Genomic DNA, 18,346 nt, shown 5'->3' with positions numbered 1-18,346 from the left:
GAAAGTGAATGGGCCATGTCAGCAGAAGTCATTTCTGGCACTGTGGCTACCAGTACCATTCAAATAAGAAAATGGCAATTTCACTGACAAACTAATGTTGTTTCAGCCTTCTTTGGGTGTCATGTGTGATTCCACTTTCGGGCTGCATTCACGTGGCATTTTATTCCATTTCCCCAATGTTGCCCTAGCTGTTAATGTCTGCCTTATATTTGAGATTTCACACAACATAAAAGCCACTTCTGGAGATCTAGTGGAACCTAGCATAAAATCAAGTTACTTACAGAGATCTTCCAGTGGAACATAGCATGCACTTCTGTTGTAGTTGATTCCAGAAAGAAAAAAAAATCTATTCGGAGCCTGATTCACCCAGAAAATCACAGGAATAAACGAGCATATATGGAACCAGGTGTTTTACATAGGTGAATCATGAAGGAACAGAAACATTAGAATATTAGAATATTCCATTCCACCTTAAGGGACAGGCATGTCTGTTTACACTCCAGCACAGCTTGCTGGGAACTTCCGTTTGTGTATAGCGTTCACTTTTAGCTGTCTTGCTTTGGACACGAAGGGGATCAGAAATGTTTTCCTTTTCCACTGGAGAGCCAGTGTGGTGTAGTGGTTAAGAGTGGTGGACTCGTAATCTGGTGAACCGGGTTCGATTCCCCGCTCCTCCACATGCAGCTGCTGGGTGAGCTTGGGCTAGTCACACTTCTCTGAAGTCTCTCAGCCTCACTCACCTCACAGAGTGTTTGTTGTGGGGGAGGAAGTGAAAGGAGAATGTTAGCCACTTTGAGATTCCTTCGGGTAGCGATAAAGCAGGATATCAAATCCAAACTCCTCCTCCTCCTCCTCCTCCTCTTCTTCTTCTTCTTCTTCTTCTTCTTCTTTTGTCCTGATGTATGCTGAATAAACTGCTGGTGAATATGCTCACACAACCTCTCCTGCCACTTCTGTTTCCACGTTATCTCTGCTGAGTTGCGTGCCCCAGCTTTTGAAGCTGTGGGTCGCAGATGCTGCAACAAGGACTGGAGATTGCCTGGCACACCGGCCGGTGGGCTGGAGCCAGCTGGGGGCCTGCCAATTGCCCCCATTTCCTTAGTTGTATGCCAACAGACATCACCACCGGGGCCTCCCATGGTGGTGACTCAAAGAGGTTGACACTGGGGAAGGCAATATTGTAGATACAGTGGTACCTCTGGTTACGAACTTAATTCGTTCTGGATGTCCATTCTTATCCTGAAACTGTTCTTAACATGAGGCACACTTTCGCTAATGGGGACTCCTGCTATGTGTGCGCCTCTGGAGCACGACTTCCGCTTGCATCCCGGGGCAAAGTTCGCTTCCAGGAGCAACTACTTCCAGGTTAGAGGAGCTCATTACCTGAAGCGTTTGCAAGGAGGAAGGTACGTAACCAGAGGTATTACTGTACTTAGGTCCCAAGCTGTACACTATTAATACCTTTCATTGGGCCCAGTAGCTCACTGGGAGCCAGTACAGCATTTTCATAACTCACCAACCTAGCAGCTGCATTCTGTACTTGCTTCAGCTTCTAGGCTACCTCCAAGAGCAGCCACACACTGAGCACATTGCAGTAGTCTTTACAGAAGGTCACTAGAGCATGGAGTACTGAGGCCAGACTATCTCGGTTCAGGAATGGCCATAGTTGAGCAGACCTGACTGGAAGAGTCCGTGACCAGAAGGAGGATGAGTACCAGGAGGAATGGATGAAATTTAAAGACTATTTAGTTAAATATGTTAAGTTAACATAATTGGAAAAGCTTGCAAATATCAGATAGGCTTAGGATTTAAATATGTAATGTTATGAATTAATATGTTTAATGCCAAATTTGAAAGAAAGAAAGATGTTAAGTGATTAAGTTAATTTTATAAGAATATTGGTTTTGGAAATCTGTTAAAATGATATACACTGAAATTCAGGGGGATACGAGGAAGTCACTTAACAATGTTACTAAGATTGGTTTAAATACGGCTGATATTTATGTTTGTTTGTTTGTTTGTTTATTATTATTATTTTGAAAATAAATAAAAAAAATTGGAAAAAAAGGAATGGCCATAGTTGGTCAGACAGTTTTTCCAAAAACAAAAAGCAGGGGCCAGATATCCCCTTGGGACTCCAGTGTTCAAGAAGAACTCACAGACAATGAACATGTTTCTTCAGGGGGAGTGCAACACCTCCCAGAGCAGGTTGCCCACCTAATTTCTGGGCACAAGAACTGTCTACCCTCAACTTCAGTTTGTTGGCTTGCAACCCAGCACTGCATCCAGGCACCAGTTCAACACCTTCACAGTCCCTCCTAATGGAATGGAGAAACAGATCTGTGTTCCAAATCCCCAGATGGCACTTCTCAAATAAATAGATTGAAAACACCAAAAATGACTAAATCCATATAGTGAAGTGATCCAAGGGATATCAGGTTTTCTCATGCGTCCTATGGAATTATAAGGAAGTTGGCACAAAAGGCCTGATTCATGAAAACTGACCTGCTTCCCTCACCCGAATTTGAAATTTGGTTGCCATTATGAGAAATTAATGTCCTTGTCCAAGTTATTTCTCATTCACAATTCTAGTTGTCGGTCATGGATATTTCGAAAAACAACTACGTGACATTTTGAACACAACTCTTATTTTGTAATCACTTTTAAACACATGAGGGCATTTTAACAGCCAGAGAACAAAACAATCAATTATACACTGCCAACCATTCACCTTCATGTTGTTCAGTTTGTCAACTTTTCAATATATTACACACATATTACAGGTATTCATGAAAGTTACTTTGAAGAGAGATATCTTGTCCATACTATAACCTAATTTATCTTATCTAATACTTAATTGTGCTGTCAAGCTTTCATGTTGATTGTCTTAAAAAAAATGATTCATCTTAATGCTTGGTATTTTAAATCAGTCCCCCTTCTCCCTTCTTTGTCAGCAAATTGATTTTAACTCTGAATAGTTGCAGACTTCACTTTTGCCTTTCCTAGTTCCATATTCACAGTTTTAGAAAGAGGGGGAGGGGGAGAGAGAGAAAGTAATTGATCTTCCCTTGCAAAAATTCCTGCTGTTTCATGAGCTCTCTTTCAATTCAACATAATCTGTTTCCCACTGATGTCGGAAAACATAATAAGGTCACAGCAGGGAGGCTTTAGCTTCATTAAAGAACATTATAAAAATAAAAAAAATGATCTCAAGTAAATTGTTTTTGTCCTTGTGGTACAGTTTGCACAGATCCACATTAATCTGAGCATTTAAAGCAGCAATAAATGTGTTAGTCGTATCACATTGCAAATGAGCCTCCGTATCATTCATTTCGCCATGAGAGCCTCTAGTGGCAGATGGAGATGTCAGTAGCTCGCTTTGCAGGCATTTCCTAACCCCATTGAATTAAGGCAATAAGGATCCCCCACAAGGGCCAAAAACCAGTCAATAAAAAGGTTTATTTCAGTCTCTAAATTGTCCTGGAGCCTTTGCTCTGCATCTCTGTAAGCGAAGATGCCAGAATTATTTAAAAGAAGTGAGCAAGCCGGGAAACAAATTGAAACTTTGACCTACTCGGGCTTCCATTTATCATGGGTGCCCATAAGAGGAGGACTGCGAAGAAGGATTTAAGATAGAGAATCAGTGCCTGCTCTATTAATCTAGTTTAACTGATACTAAAATCTGACAGAGCAAATTACAAGTTGCAGGCAGTAAGCCTTATCAATTCATTACTACTTCCAAGGCTCTCTTTCTCTTTGCGTTCAGCTGCTGGCAAAGGATAGGCTTTTTACAGTTCAATTTTTCAGTTTATTTTTGACTGCTTTTAATTAAATTTGATGGCCTGCTTCTGCACTAGTGAAGTTATTGGAGTTGCAAAGCACTTTGCTGTTATACTGATGGCTCCCTTGATGCCGGCCCATTATTAACTGCTTTTTCAAAAGTGCTTCTTTCTACTCTCATTTTAAAAATATTTAAATAACTGTGACTTACTATAACATAAATATCTGGACTCTAGAGATAGCCTGCTTTACATAGTCACTGGATTTTCTTAAAAAAAATTTATACAGATATTAATTGGGAAAGCATTACCCCCAAATCATGGTACTTATGTCAGCACAAATTGTAGTGATATTTCAAACTTGCAGTAATCAATGAATTAGTCAGTAGTTTCTGACCTATTGCATTCTGCAAGTTAATTTCCCCCACATATGTTAATTAGATCAACAGAAAGATAGGAAGCAGTAATCATAGACAACCGTCACAATAAGAGATTGAGATAATATTACAAATTAACCTGCTATGACCAAACTTTTTTGCTTATAAATCACCCCAGGTTATTGCAAAAACAGGAACAATTTACACAAAGACTCTCCTCCCTGGAAGGGAGGGGAGTGGTTGTGGGCGGGAGCCCGAGCTCCGCCTCCCCCACTCACCTGGCTGGCGCCCGCCCCCCCTTCAGCAGGCACCCAACCAGGTGCCTCCGGGGGGGCGTTGTCAGCATCCTAAATGCTGCGGCGCCAGCCCCTCCTCAGCCTCATTCGCCTTCGACCCGTCGCGAGTTTTGGGCCCAAGACATGGACAACTAAAGTGATGAATCTGTGATCTAACTGCTTGACCAGAGGCCTATTGCTGTCATAAATGAACTCGTTTATGCTGGTGCAAATCATAGTACCATGAATGGCAAATAAACCATTTAAGTATTACTTGGTTTACAGAATCCAAAGGAAAAAAACATGATATGATTTTACAGCTAAATAGCAAACCTGACTATGTTGATGTAATGGGACCAAAAGAAACTGAACCCTCCAACTACTTATTTATTTTCCTTAACCCCTCTACTTGTGGCTCACTTACCTCATGAGAGAAAATATATTTAAAAATATGAACTTCACTTGAAAACCCCCCACAAATGAATGCAAGAATAAGTGTATGAGTGGACACATCTGATAGTGACATCTGTACAGATTCAACACTGGGTTTGAGGACTCTTTGAAACGAATGCTAAATGTTGACGTATAAGTCAAGATAATTACGTTACCGGATGACTGCAGTTAGAACTAAATAAAATATTTTCAAATAAATGGCTGGTTACAAACAATTGATTATACTTGTTTTCTCCGCCCAAAGCTGTGGAGGAAACTCACAGAATTAAAAATTGATCAGCGCTTATTGATCCTAATAAAAAATTTATACTCTTCCAATATCTGTCAAGTCAAACTTAACACCAAAGGTCACCTCTCACCAGACATCCCAAACTCGAAAGGGGTAAAACAAGGGTGTATTCTTGCCCCCTTCCTATTTAATTTATTTTTATCAGACTTGCCAGATCACCTTCAAAAAATAGAATCACATGCCCCTAAACTTAATCAGAAACCAGTTTCTCTGTTATTATACGCAGACGATGCTGTTCTACTATCATTAACGAGCTTGGGTCTGAAACGTCTTATATCTTCTCTGATCCCTTACTGCGAATGTAACAAGCTCTCTATAAATTATGAGAAGACAAAAATTTTGGTCTTCTCGAATGGTTGGAAATTAGAGAAATGGAAAATAAGAGGGCAGGAAATCCAACAAGTGAAAATCTATAGGTATCTGGGAATCTTATTCCAGAGCAATTTAGGGTGGGCAAATCATCGCACAAATGCCATAAAACAGGCAAAGTGCACCTCATCAGCTGTTGCCCGTTTTTATTATCAGAAAGGCAATCAATTTATTCCTGCGGCCAATCAGATATTCCAAACAAAAGTGCAATCCCAGATATTCTATGGAATCCCGCTATGGGTCCAAGCATATAATAGTGATCTAAAAAAGATTCACTCCAGCTTTCTGAGACGTATTCTTGGACTCCCAACTGTGATCAAATATGAAACAATGTGTGCAGAAATAGGCATACACACAATGGAATATTGGGCCTGGTCCACCTCAATAAAGTACTGGTTACGCTGCCATTTTCGCTGCCCTCCATCAAGTCTGCTCGCTGATTTGCTCAAAGACTCCTACAAATCAAGATGGTATCAGTACCTCGAAAAAAAGATTGAATCTTTAGGCATCGAGCTGGAGCCCCTGTACAATTCTAATGAGCAATACATTTTCCATAATATCCTAACTAGACTAAAGGATGTCGAGAGGCAAAATATCATGGCAGCTGTAAACAAAATTTGTTCGCCCATATTCTATGATTTAAATATCTTAGATAGCAGAGCCAATTACGTCACCAAATTAATAATTCCAGCCCAACGTAGGGCCTTTATGCTGGCCCGTTTGAATGTTTTTCCCTCAGCATTTGTCAGGGGAAGATATCAAAACATCCCCAGAAACAAGAGATTCTGCAGATGTTTTATGAATGTCCCGGACACGGTAGAGCACATTCTCTTTCAGTGCCCATTGTACAGTACGCTCCGTCAACGCGTGCTGTCCCCTCTTTTGGGTGGTCTGGAGCCCCAACAAGGTGAATGTGTGGGATTCTGCCTATCCGACGTTGACCAAAGGGTAACGGCGGGGGTAGCCGAGTTTTTGGTAGTAGCCCTCCAAGGAGCGGGTTAGCAAGGAAAACCACTGATTTTATATGTATATATATATATATATGTATGTAGCCAACTGCTGCCTTTCTGTATATATCTCAAGGCTTTTATATGTTACTTTCTCTTTTATCGTTTTATTTGTATAATGCCTAATAAAGGTTTGAATAAGTAAGTAACAATTGATTTCTCTATTTGGTCAAGCAAATATGGGCAGAAATATGTTTCATGCCTTTTCATATTTTTAAACTTTTTTCTTCTGTGACCACAGCTATGAAAGGTTAATTATTTAAACAATATCTTTCAACTTCGTTTCTGCTAACCCCATAGTTTAATAATCATTCTGGGTAGTATATTTCCATAAGCAGATTTGGTTTCATTTTTCATAACAGGACTTTTTCTACCCTCCCCCATTCACCACTAATTTCTGCTCTGGGGGTATCCCATAGCATATTGGGGTATCTTCCATATTTTAGGAGTTGCAGCAGGAAAGATAGTGGATAGGTGCAACTGTATGTCACCCAGAACAACTGCTAAACTGTGTGGTTAGCAGAAGGATAGTTGAAGGATAGAGGTGGCTTAAATAATGAACATTTTTTCACCAACATAACAGAATACAACTCAGCTATGAATTCACACTATGTTAATTTCATGGTCTGCCTTAATCTCCCCACCAGTGCCTAGGGTGCTTTTATCTATTCCCTGCCTCTCCTTTCAAACCACAGTGAAATTAGAATGCTTGGGGTCCCAAGTTCTCTTTCTTGTAGAGGCATGCGTATTCCCATGGTTGTGTGTGTATATTTGTAACATCATGCTTTTTTGTACTATAAATGAGCAGTTCTGTTCAATAAAGTAAGCCTAGGAATGGTAAATGGACACCACAGACACACCACAGAAACAGGATGTCGTCAATAACTAAAATACAGTGGTATTTCGGTTTTCTAACGTTTCTGTTGACGAACATTTCAGTTTACGAACGCCGTAAACCCGGAAGGAAATGCTTCGGTTTTTGAACACGCCTCGGAAGTCGAACATGCCATGCAGCTTCCTCTGAGTGCAAGATCCTGAGGCCTAGCTGTCAGTTGTTGAGTCTTCAGTTTTTGAACGTTTCAGAACCCGAATGGTCTTCCAGAATGGATTACGTTCGAAACCGAGGTACCACTGTACTGAAGAGATGCATATTGATGAATCCTTAACCACACCACTTCACCCAACACAGTACCTGAGCAACTCAGAACTAGCATTGACATGGTTCCATCATTACCTCCAGCCAAACGCACAAAAATAAAAATTATATAAGGAAACAGACAAAAAATAGACTAATTTTTCACCCTGTTAAAATGTTATTTGCCACATTTACTGCACAGCTTAAATGTGCAGGTAGGTATTAATCTACCAAAGTGTTCATTAAGGTACTTGATCTAATTTTTTTAATTAGGAGCTTTTAATTTTATTGCCCATGAATTACTGCTTTAAATAAGCATAAAACAAACATTTATAAGCAAGTATGATATCTAAAGGCATGAATGCAGCATTCTGGACATATATTCTAATTAAGGACAAGTGTAGCAGAATAGGACCAACTTCTTCAAGAGCATCTGAAAGACCTAGCTTAGAGTAAATCACATTCACTGCAAAGCTCATATTATACGTTTTGTGATTTTACTTCACAGGTCCAAGAGAACTATAAAGATGATAAGGTACAGGGTTGAAAACTGCTGGCTCTTATTTTAGAATCCAGACTTCTCAAGTTAATTTGGCACAGGCATAAACCTAGATTTGTTTACTTCAGCACATTTATATAGAGACCATAAAGTTTTAGGAGTTTTTTTTTGTTTTTGTTTTAAAAATAAACCAATGAATAAATATTTCTGATTAAACATACACCACAATCACTAGATAAATAGGACTCCAGAGCAGCGACAGAAAAACACACACATGTAAACATTAAATATTGTTTGCTGCTGACAGCTGTGTGCTTACTGCATTTGCGTTTTGAATTTTTGATTCATTAAACAAATTTAGATGTGTGCATATCTATAATCTTCTTTTACTAGCTAGCATGCTTTAAAGAGATTGGGGGAGGGGGGGCTTATGAACATTCTCTAGCTCCCAGACAAGCTTTTCAACTCAACCTAGATAGCTAAGAAACATTATAAGTGCTTGTATACACTTGTATACTTCACTCTGGTTTGTCCCCAGCTGATAAAAGCCAGCTGTGCCTGCCTCAGGACCACAGCCAGCCAAATAACAACTCTCCATGCCCCTGCCTCCTGCTTAATTAGACTTACATTGGTTTTGAATGCTAACCTTCCATCCTTCCTTAGGCACTGTGTCTTGCAGATAACCCATAAATCCTAGTCTCAGCCCTCTCATGCCTCAGTCCTCCATCAGGAGGCTGAGAGGGATATCCACCCAATGCCTAAGCCAATACCCACCTACATCTGGAATCAATGAAGTTGTGGTCAATTTTAGAACCCCAGAATGTTACCTTGTCCAGTTTGTTCACCTTCCTCTGGTTAGGCTTTGCTCCCTGGGGTGGTGTCAGGGACTGGGCTGATGGGGAGGAGTGGTGGAAACTGCCACCCCAAGAACTTTCTAGTTAGGGGGTGGATGAAGGGATGAAGGGAGAATGGACCCAGGTTCGTGGTGGTGGCAGACAAGACACACCCCAGAAGAAGAAAAGAGCTGGGAAATAATGGGTAGTGAAGAACAAGAGTGAGATAGCAGGTACACTAGCCCTGAACAGAGACAGGAATCAGTTGCATTTGAAACAGTACTGCAGCCAGTTAACACAATGTCCCTAGAGAGTCTGATAGACCCTCCTCCTTCTCCTAGAACCAGGCATTTTATCCATGTCACAGAGCACAAAGCCAAACAGAGACAGAAGGATTCCATAAGCAGCCACCGTAGACAGCCTGGGTGGGCGGTGGGGTTCTGAAAGCTAGGAAGTTAGATGCCGGAGGGAGGAGGGAGCACTCTGGGCAACAGTGCAATCTCTGAGGGAGTACATGCTGGGGTCGCTGTGTATTTCTGCTGAGGGGAAACAGTGATCTGACCACAACAAGGAGCTGATTTCAATATTCCTCACTTTCAGAACACTCTCTTCCTGCCCCATTGAGAAAACAAGGTCCATAGTGTGGCCTGCCGTGCGTGTTGTGGCATGTTGGGACAGCCCCATGTGACAGCCATGAAGTCCTGAGCCACCCAGAGCCAATCACCTTGCCATGGATGTTCGGGTCCCCCAAAACCAAATATAGTGATACCTCAGTTTTCAAACGTAATCTGTTCCAGAAGACTGTTGGAGTTCCAAAACCGAAAACTCAGTATGGAAGCCTCAATATGGAACACTCGATACAGAAGCCGCATGGCATGTTCAACTTCCGAGGCAAGTTCAAAAACTGAAGCATTTACTTCCGGGTTCACAGCGTTTGAAAAGCGAAATGTTCAGCAACGGAGACATTCGAAAACTAAAATAGTGAATTTTGAAATTTTATGTGAAGGATTTTTTGAACTGCACATAGTTATCTTGATTTGTTATCTTGGTTTTTACGATGCCATTCTGAAAATAATCTCTGACTCCATTTTGCTTGCATCTATCATCTATCTATCTATCATCTATCTATCTATCTATCTATCTATCTATCTATCTATCTATCATCTATCTATCTATCATCTATCGTGCTTGTGAAGACTAATTAACATTGTAAATTAAGTCTTAGATGCAGCTTCACATGTGTGAAATTTCCCTACCTTGAGTTGAGGCTGATCGATTCCTCCAAAGCTGGTGCCAACATCCTGTCAGTCAGATACTTAACTAGATTGTCAAAGGCCAGGAAATCAGTTGCCTTTTATCCCCACCTGGAAAAAAAGAGAGGTGTCAGTCACTTTTTATGGCCTCCCAAGCACAATAAGTCACTCGTTGTGTTATCTCTGACTGTCACATTAAAGAGTTCATTGAACTCTCTTGCGAAGAACTGATGCATATAGTATTCCGCTATGTGAGTTACTCCTGAATTATTAATACATAGCTATCTATAGAAGTGAATTAAACCATTTATCCCTTTTATTTTATTTAACTATAAATGTCAAGAAAATTGCAATTGTAAAGCTAAATTATGTTCAAACATAACTTAATTAACTTAATTACGTTTCATTTAAGGCATCACACAACTGAACAGTATTCCTGAACTGAGTACAAAATGTAAAACCCTGGGATATTTCTTTATTATACTGAATTAGAAAGCATATGCGCTACAGACAGAAAGCTTAAAAGCAGCATTTGTATTACTATTTGCAAAAATATATTAGTTGAAAGCTGGATAAATGTTTTAATCACTGATTTTTGCAACCGTCTGGTTATAATTACACCAAAAAAAGCATCACAGAGGGTATTTCTTTAATAGACTTTTTGTGATCATACATTAGCCTTAAACAAGTTTTTACAACTCGTTATAAATAAAATATTAAGCAATCAGGCATAAAACTTGTTGAGAGTTTCTCTTCTGCTTATTTCACTAATGTCCCAAAAGCTGTATTTGCCTCAAAACAACCTGCTATTGTCTAGGGTGCTTCCCAGCCGAGGGAATGCGCATGGCAGATACTTAACTCTTTATTGTCAAAGATATCACAATTGCGTCTGAATACAGTCGAACCTTGGTTCTCAAACGCCTTGGTACTCGGACGTTTTGGTTCCTGAACGCCGAAAACCTGGAAGTAAGTGTTCTGGTTTTTGAACATTTTTTGGAAGCCTAACGTCTGATGTGGAACAGATTAAGAACCAAGGTATGACTATAGCTACGCACACTAATCTAGTCTCTAGACAGTTGTTCCCAGGTTCCCGCTCTATGGAGCAGTTGCAGCAACAGGGGACAAAACTCCCCCTCCATCGGTTTATGTACCTTCCTCCAGTGGGCTGCAAACATGCAGCCAGAGCCTACACCTGTCTGGAAGCTTCCTCTGCTCATCTCTTTTCAATCCTCTCCTGTTTCTGGGAGACAGAAACAAGAGAGAATGAGGGAAGCATGTGGCCCTTCACTTGCCTGACCTGCCTCTCTTGACCCATCCTCCAGCTCTGAAGCTTCCTCTGCCTCCATCTCTTGTCTCCTGGCTGGTGCAGTGGCCCACCAACCACTGCTCCCATCTCTTGAGTCAGACTCCAGCCCCCGCTTCCCCCAAACCAGTGCAAACTGGTCAGTGTTCTGCCCGTCCCTGACAGCTATATACAATCATACACAACCATTATTATGATCCATTGACAAGGAAACAAAGCAGAAAACGTGAAATACAAAATCATAATCTCAGTAGAACCAATTATTAATTACTGACACTGACAAGCTAGCAACTAACCATCACAGCAGGCCTGGGAGATATGACAACAATTTAGAAAATGGCCACCTGTTTGGTAATATATTTATATGTTCCATCGAGGAAGATACTCAAAAGGGTATCTAAGGATCAACCAGGAAATGTTCTAATAAGAGGACAAATTATATGTTCTCTAACTCCTTGATTAGTGATGTATGGAAATGAGAGCTGGACCATAAAGAAGGCTGATCGCCGAAGAATTGATGCTTTTGAATTATGGTGCTGGAGGAGACTCTTGAGAGTTCCATGGACTGCAAGAAGATCAAACCTATCCATTCTTAAGGAAATCAGCCCTGAGTGCTCACTGGAAAGACAGATCCTGAAGCCAATACTTTAGCCACCTCATGAGAAGAGAAGACTCCCTGGAAAAACCCTGATGTTGGGAAAGATGGAGGGCACAAGGAGAAGGGGGCGACAGAGGACGAGAAGGTTGGACAGTGTTCTCGAAGCTACCAGCATGAGTTTAACTAAACTGCGGGAGGCAGTGGAAGACAGGAGTGCCTGGCGTGCTCTGGTCCATGGGTCATGAAGAGTCGGACACGACTAAATGACTAAACAACAACAACAACTCCTTGATAAAATATATAGTAGACGAACACATGATATACTACTGCAACCTCTTAACAGCTACAAGGACAGCATCTAACCTTGAAGAGGACTTTGGCAAATCTGTGATCTAAGATTTTAGAGGTAAAACATTAAAACAGGCAAACAAAGCTTATCTTCTACACTTGGGAAATGTAAGAAGATTTAGATATGGCATGCATTTGCTAACAAGCCAGGGTTAGTGGCCATGATTTTCATGGCATATTAGCTGATGCATGTCAGAGATGGATATTTTATTCTCTGTATAACCATAGATTTGGTTTATATTAGGTATAACAACAACAACAACAACAACAACAACAACAACAACAACAACAACAACAACAACAACAATTTATTATTTATACCCCACCCATCTGGCTGGGTTTCCCCAGCCACTCTGGGCGGCTTCCAACAAAATATTAAAATACAATAGTCCTTCAGATATGAAAAGCCTCCCTAAACAGGGCTGCCTTCAGATGTCTCCTAAAAGTCTGGTAGTTGATTTTTCCTTTGACATCTGGTGGGAGGGTGTTCCACGGATGCCACCACCAAGAAGGCCCTCTTCCTGGTTCCCTGTAACCTCACTTCTCAGAAGGCCCTCGGTGCTGGATCTCAGTGTCTGGGCTGAACGATGGGGGTGGAGATGCTCCTTCAGCAGATATGAAGACCACTCTGCAATGCACTCTCCCCACAATTACACACTTTTCTATGTAAATGCAAAAGTGTCAAGCCACACCTTAACACCTGCCTGCTTCTGCTTGTACTAACCCAGCTGCCAGCTCAAGTTAATGAACTTGGGAAGCTGAGCTAAAGTTTATAGATTCGGAATGGACACTAATAGACCAATCTGTCCCCAAGCATAAAAGGAAGGAGTATGTAATCATAAAAATTAAATACACATCCATTTATATTGACATATACAACAGACCTTACCAAGATATTGCTGTGGTTTAAATAAAAACTACTTAAGCACCTCATCATCAGGTTCTCGGTTATCATAAAATATAACCAACTTATTGTGAAACTTCTTACAAATTCAAATGGAGGACTTTAGGAATTAGGAAGACAGAAAGAAAATGTCATGCACTGAAAAAGGATAAGGGTATTTAAAAGATTCTTATTTTTAGCAGTTGGCATTCAGTATGTGTACAGCTTGCTAAGGGAATCATAGGTGGTAACAAGGTCAGATAAGCAGAATGGTCAGTGATATATGTCTAGTCACTGAAGCATAATAACGAATCATTGGTCAAAAAGTCCCTACAGATTTGACAAGGCTATGACCTTCCAAGTAGTATTTAACTACCTGGGAAAATGACACAGAGTTACGGTAGATGTCTGGAGTGGTGCTTGTCTTGAAGAATGAACTATGCCTGAGATCTCTTTCTTCCAATGAATGCTAATATGCCTATATTTCTGAGGTTAGAAAGATGTGGAAATAGAGAACAACTAGGAGCTGCAACAAATTTGCTAATTATTGCTGTCTTGAATAATGTCCTATAAACAGATTCGAACAATGCACACAGACCTCAAAAGACTCAGTATCCTGATTCATGTTGAGATCAAAATTTACATTGGCATGACAATTCCCATTGTCAAAATAGCCACATGAAAATAACTTTTAATTAAAAAAAAACACAGAAGCTTTTGTCTTATGAATTATTGGTTCAAAGGTACCTAAAGAGGAGAAAAAACTATTTACGTATACTACCATGGGTGCTCGAATTATATATGCCCAGAAATGGAAAGAAGAAGGGGTTCCAATGAAGGAAGGTTAACAACAAAAACCAATGGATTATGCAGAAATGGCAAAACTTTCCAGAAGATTAAGAAACCACGGAGAGAGATGTCTTAATACCAAATGGGGAAAATTTATAGATTATACATAAGAATTAGTGTCAACAGCTGAAATCATTAGCAGGACTGACATAAAAATGTGCAGTGAGACTAACCTAAACAGAATATAAAGGATAACCAGTAAATAGATTTGAATTAGATATGCAGTGGTAAAAGATATAAAATAAGTAACTGCAGAAAGGGGGAGGGGTGGATATTAAGATTTGGAGTTTTGGATTACTTATGTAAATTTATTTTTGTTATAATAGAGCCACATGACCTTCTCGTATGAAAAATTATTTTGGGATACAGACTTAAGTCAACATGCAAGACTTCTAGGTTTGCTCATGAATAATTGTCTTACAAAAGCAGAAGGAAATGATGGGGAAATTCTATTTGTTGCACATTTGAATGAAAGTTTAAAAATAAAAATGTGAGAGCCAAATATTGCTTATTGTAATTCTAGCAAGAAACTTATATAAAATTGTTGCAAGCCAAAACTTTAACATGCATAATTTCAGAAAATATTTCAGTATTAATTCAAAAAATGGAGAAGGGAAGGAATGGGTTAAATCCAATATTAGTCATACTCAGAGAAGATCCATGGAAATTAATATGCATGACTGATTTGTGCTCATTAATTGCAATGAGTCTACTCTGAGTAGACTCTGAGTAGAACTTAGTTTGATACAGACCATTACATGCATTTTTCAGCACTGCCTTATTACGTTAGATTTAATGATTAAAAGGAAAAGAAAGCATAAATGCTGACTTTACACTGCACATCATCCCCTATTTAATAATAAAGATTGGTAGCAATTCAAGTAAAATGTTTCCCTTGAGCTCATTTGCCTTTAATCCATTTAGCAAAACTTATAAAATGACACTTTAAATAGCCTCCTATGAAGAAAAGCTAAATGAGAAAGCAAAAAATGAGCTCCTGGGATCTTTCATGAATGTTCTGTTGATGATTTTCATTCCTCAAAGTGTTAGGTGATGAAGCTTTAATATACAGTTCATTCTTTCAACTGTAGAAGCATTTTAATATCCTATATGTAGAATTTATAACCTGAACTATCTTGTGGTGCAACAGCTGCTCTGGTAGAGAAAAGCTCTGCTCTTGCCTGCTTCTCAAAAGCCTTTCTAACACCTTTTCCCTCCCCACACTTTTTCCTTGGGTTCACTCCCACAAATTTCAAGATGCCAGACGAATGAGTCACCGTGGGCAATCTCACACTTTCATGCTCCAAAAAAAAAAAGGGGGGGGAGGCATAACACACAGCATTCCTCAACTGTACTGCATGGAGGCTTTCCCCACAGTGAATAAAGGAAGCCCAGCCCCAGAACCACAAGATCTTCTGCATCTGCTATTCCACTCTATTACTATTGCGCAACAGAGTGTAGGAATTACACTCAATAACTTTTTGTGTATAATAAGTGCATGTTATAAGTAGTGATGTATGGAAGTGAGAGCTGGACCATAATGAAGGCTGATCGCTGAAGAATTGATGCTTTTGAATTATAGTGCTGGAGGAGACTCTTGAGAGTCCCATGGACCGCAAAAAGATCAAACCTCTCCATTCTGAAGGAAATCAGCCCTGAGTGCTCACTGGAAGGACACATCCTGAAGCCGAGGCTCCAATACTTTGGCCACCTCATGAGAAGAGAAGACTCCCTGATGTTGGGAAAGATTGAGGGCACAAGGAGAAGGGGACAACAGAGGACAAGATGGTTTGACAGTGTTCTTGAAGGTACCAACATGAGTCTGACCAAACTGCGGGAGGCAGTGGAAGACAGGAGTGCCTGGCGTGCTCTGGTCCATGGGGTCACGAAGAGTCGGACACGACTGAACTACTAAACAACAAGAAGTGCATGTTGCATATCAACACTGCTTTGAGGATGAAAGCCCTTTTCAACGGCTCACAAAGTAATTAAAATAGTCCCTATTTGAGCCCAGCAAATGTTAAAATACTTCAGTTGGCAGGGCCGTAAACTCTGTACTACCATATCTTTCAAACTAAACACAAGTTTATTGGGAATGTGTGCATATCATAGAAATAGATGTGATGTTTCACGTAGTGATCAACTGGTGACCCTTGCCCAGAATATGAAAGAGATTCCAAGGTAGACAGGGGTGGAGGAGGAGAGTTAGGATAATGTTGTAAGTAAATAAGCGGTCATTCTTTATTTACAGTATTGGCCCGAATATAAGCCGCACCCAAATATAAGCTGCACCTTTAAAATTCAGGAAACTGAAAAACTAAAATGGTTGGTGCGTAAAAGTCAATTTTTGTAAGGTTGCGAATTTAAGCCGCAATTTAACTTTTTGTGGTAGGAATTTGGGGGGGAAATGTGGCTTATATTCAGGCCAATACGGTACTTGGAATAGGGGAGGTATGAATAACCTATCCCTCTCCAGATAGTGATGGACTTCAGCTCCTATTATCCTGATGCCTGGTCACATTGGCTGAGCCTGATGGGAGCTGGTGTCCAACAACATCTGAAAAGCTACAGGTTCCAGATACCTGGTCTAGAGCAATGTATGAAGAATTGAGTCCCATAGACTGTGAAATAAGCAGACAATCATGTGTATCTTTCACTGCTGCAGTGGAATGGTCTCTTGTTCTCCTCATTTGGGAAAAACCTAATATACATTCTTTATGCATTCATTTGCACATCATTCTCCCAGTATTTGGGTTTTTCATTTGTTTGTTTGTTTCATTCTCTCTCTCTCTCTCTCTCTCTCTCTCTCTCTCTCTTTTTTACTGACGATAATGCTTAATTTTTGTCACGGCACTGATGTTTCCCAGTGCACGTAACTGTGTCTGATATAAAATGGTAAAAATAGGAGAACCACGATACAAGATTGTGAAGTCACCATATTTCACCTCCAATAAAATGAATTAAGCAAATGTTTATGGCAAACAGGCACCACACTGCAAAAAAAGAAAAAAAGAAAAGAACAATTGGCAAAGGGACAAAATAATGGCCAAGAAAGCAAAAACCATGATATTTAATTTTGTTATTTTTTAATGTGATGCAAAATTTTGCACAAATACAATCAGAAAAAGAAAACTGGGAGGCAAACTGTTGGAGAATGGCAACTCATGACTCTGGTCTGCCTCATTGCATGGTTACGAACAGTGAATCATGTAAAAGCAGCTAGCCTGAATTCATCCTTGATGGAAGCCATTTACAAAATAGATAGCTAGGTAGATATGCAGTTACTTCAAATTAAAATGCATTAAACTCATTTGGCCTTACTTCCATGAAAATATGCATAAGACTGGACTTTTAATTTCATATGTACACCTGATTAATACCCGTTAACTTGTTTGAGCCATACTATCGGTTCAGAATATGGAACGGCGTGACTGAATATTCTGTGAAATTGGCAGAAAGTAATAAAAATTGGCAGAAAGTAATAAAACACACAGTAATAATTTGGTAGTGCATTTTGTTTTCAGAACAAATAATTCATGTTCTGCTTAGTGATGCACAGCTTCACATCCTACAGCTGCATGCTCAAGTCACTAATAAGGCGCTGGGCATTCACCTCATAGTCAGGCTTAAAATAAATTATTCTAATTTCCAACATGAAAATGCGTGCATATGGCAAGGAAACCACTGTAGACCCGAGAAAAGTGTGCAGACAGCTACTACAATAAAATGTAATTTTATTTCATCCTAGGCTGGCACAGAATCTTTTATTACGCTCATAACAGTGAGCAAATTGCTCATAATTACTTATGAAGAGAAGAAAGAAAAAAGCAGATCCAGCAAGTCCCTTAACAACCTTAACCTGCAGCCCTGGGGCCAGATTCATACAGAGGAAGCAACAGAGCCTGTCACAGATAGTGCAGCAAAGTGAGGCAAAGGCAAATCCTTGCCAAGCGGTGGAAAAAATACAAGGAAATGCGAGAGAAAAGGAAGAAGCACAAAGTCAAATATTTCATTTGGAGTATTGCAACACTTTGCCTTGAAATAATAGATATTTAGTGTTTTATCCAGATTTCTAACCCACCCTACCTGACAGAAT

General features: G+C 40.0%; 1 protein-coding gene across 40 annotated transcripts in view; it reads right to left on the bottom strand.

The window, feature by feature from the left end:
- Nucleotides 1-18,346, bottom strand: part of PTPRD (protein tyrosine phosphatase receptor type D) — a 1,152,007-nt gene that overhangs the window by 832,651 nt on the left and 301,010 nt on the right. For all 40 annotated transcript variants that reach the window (XM_053371570.1, XM_053371569.1, XM_053371568.1 and 37 more), the window contains one exon: nucleotides 10,273-10,380. The gene's annotated coding sequence lies outside the window, so the exon portion shown is untranslated. The remainder of the gene's footprint in view (nucleotides 1-10,272; nucleotides 10,381-18,346) is intronic.

This window comes from Podarcis raffonei, chromosome 17 (assembly GCF_027172205.1).
Source record: "Podarcis raffonei isolate rPodRaf1 chromosome 17, rPodRaf1.pri, whole genome shotgun sequence".
NCBI classification, from domain to species: domain Eukaryota; kingdom Metazoa; phylum Chordata; class Lepidosauria; order Squamata; family Lacertidae; genus Podarcis; species Podarcis raffonei.
Note: the sequence above shows the minus strand (reverse complement) of the source record. Positions and strands in the feature narration are given on the sequence as shown.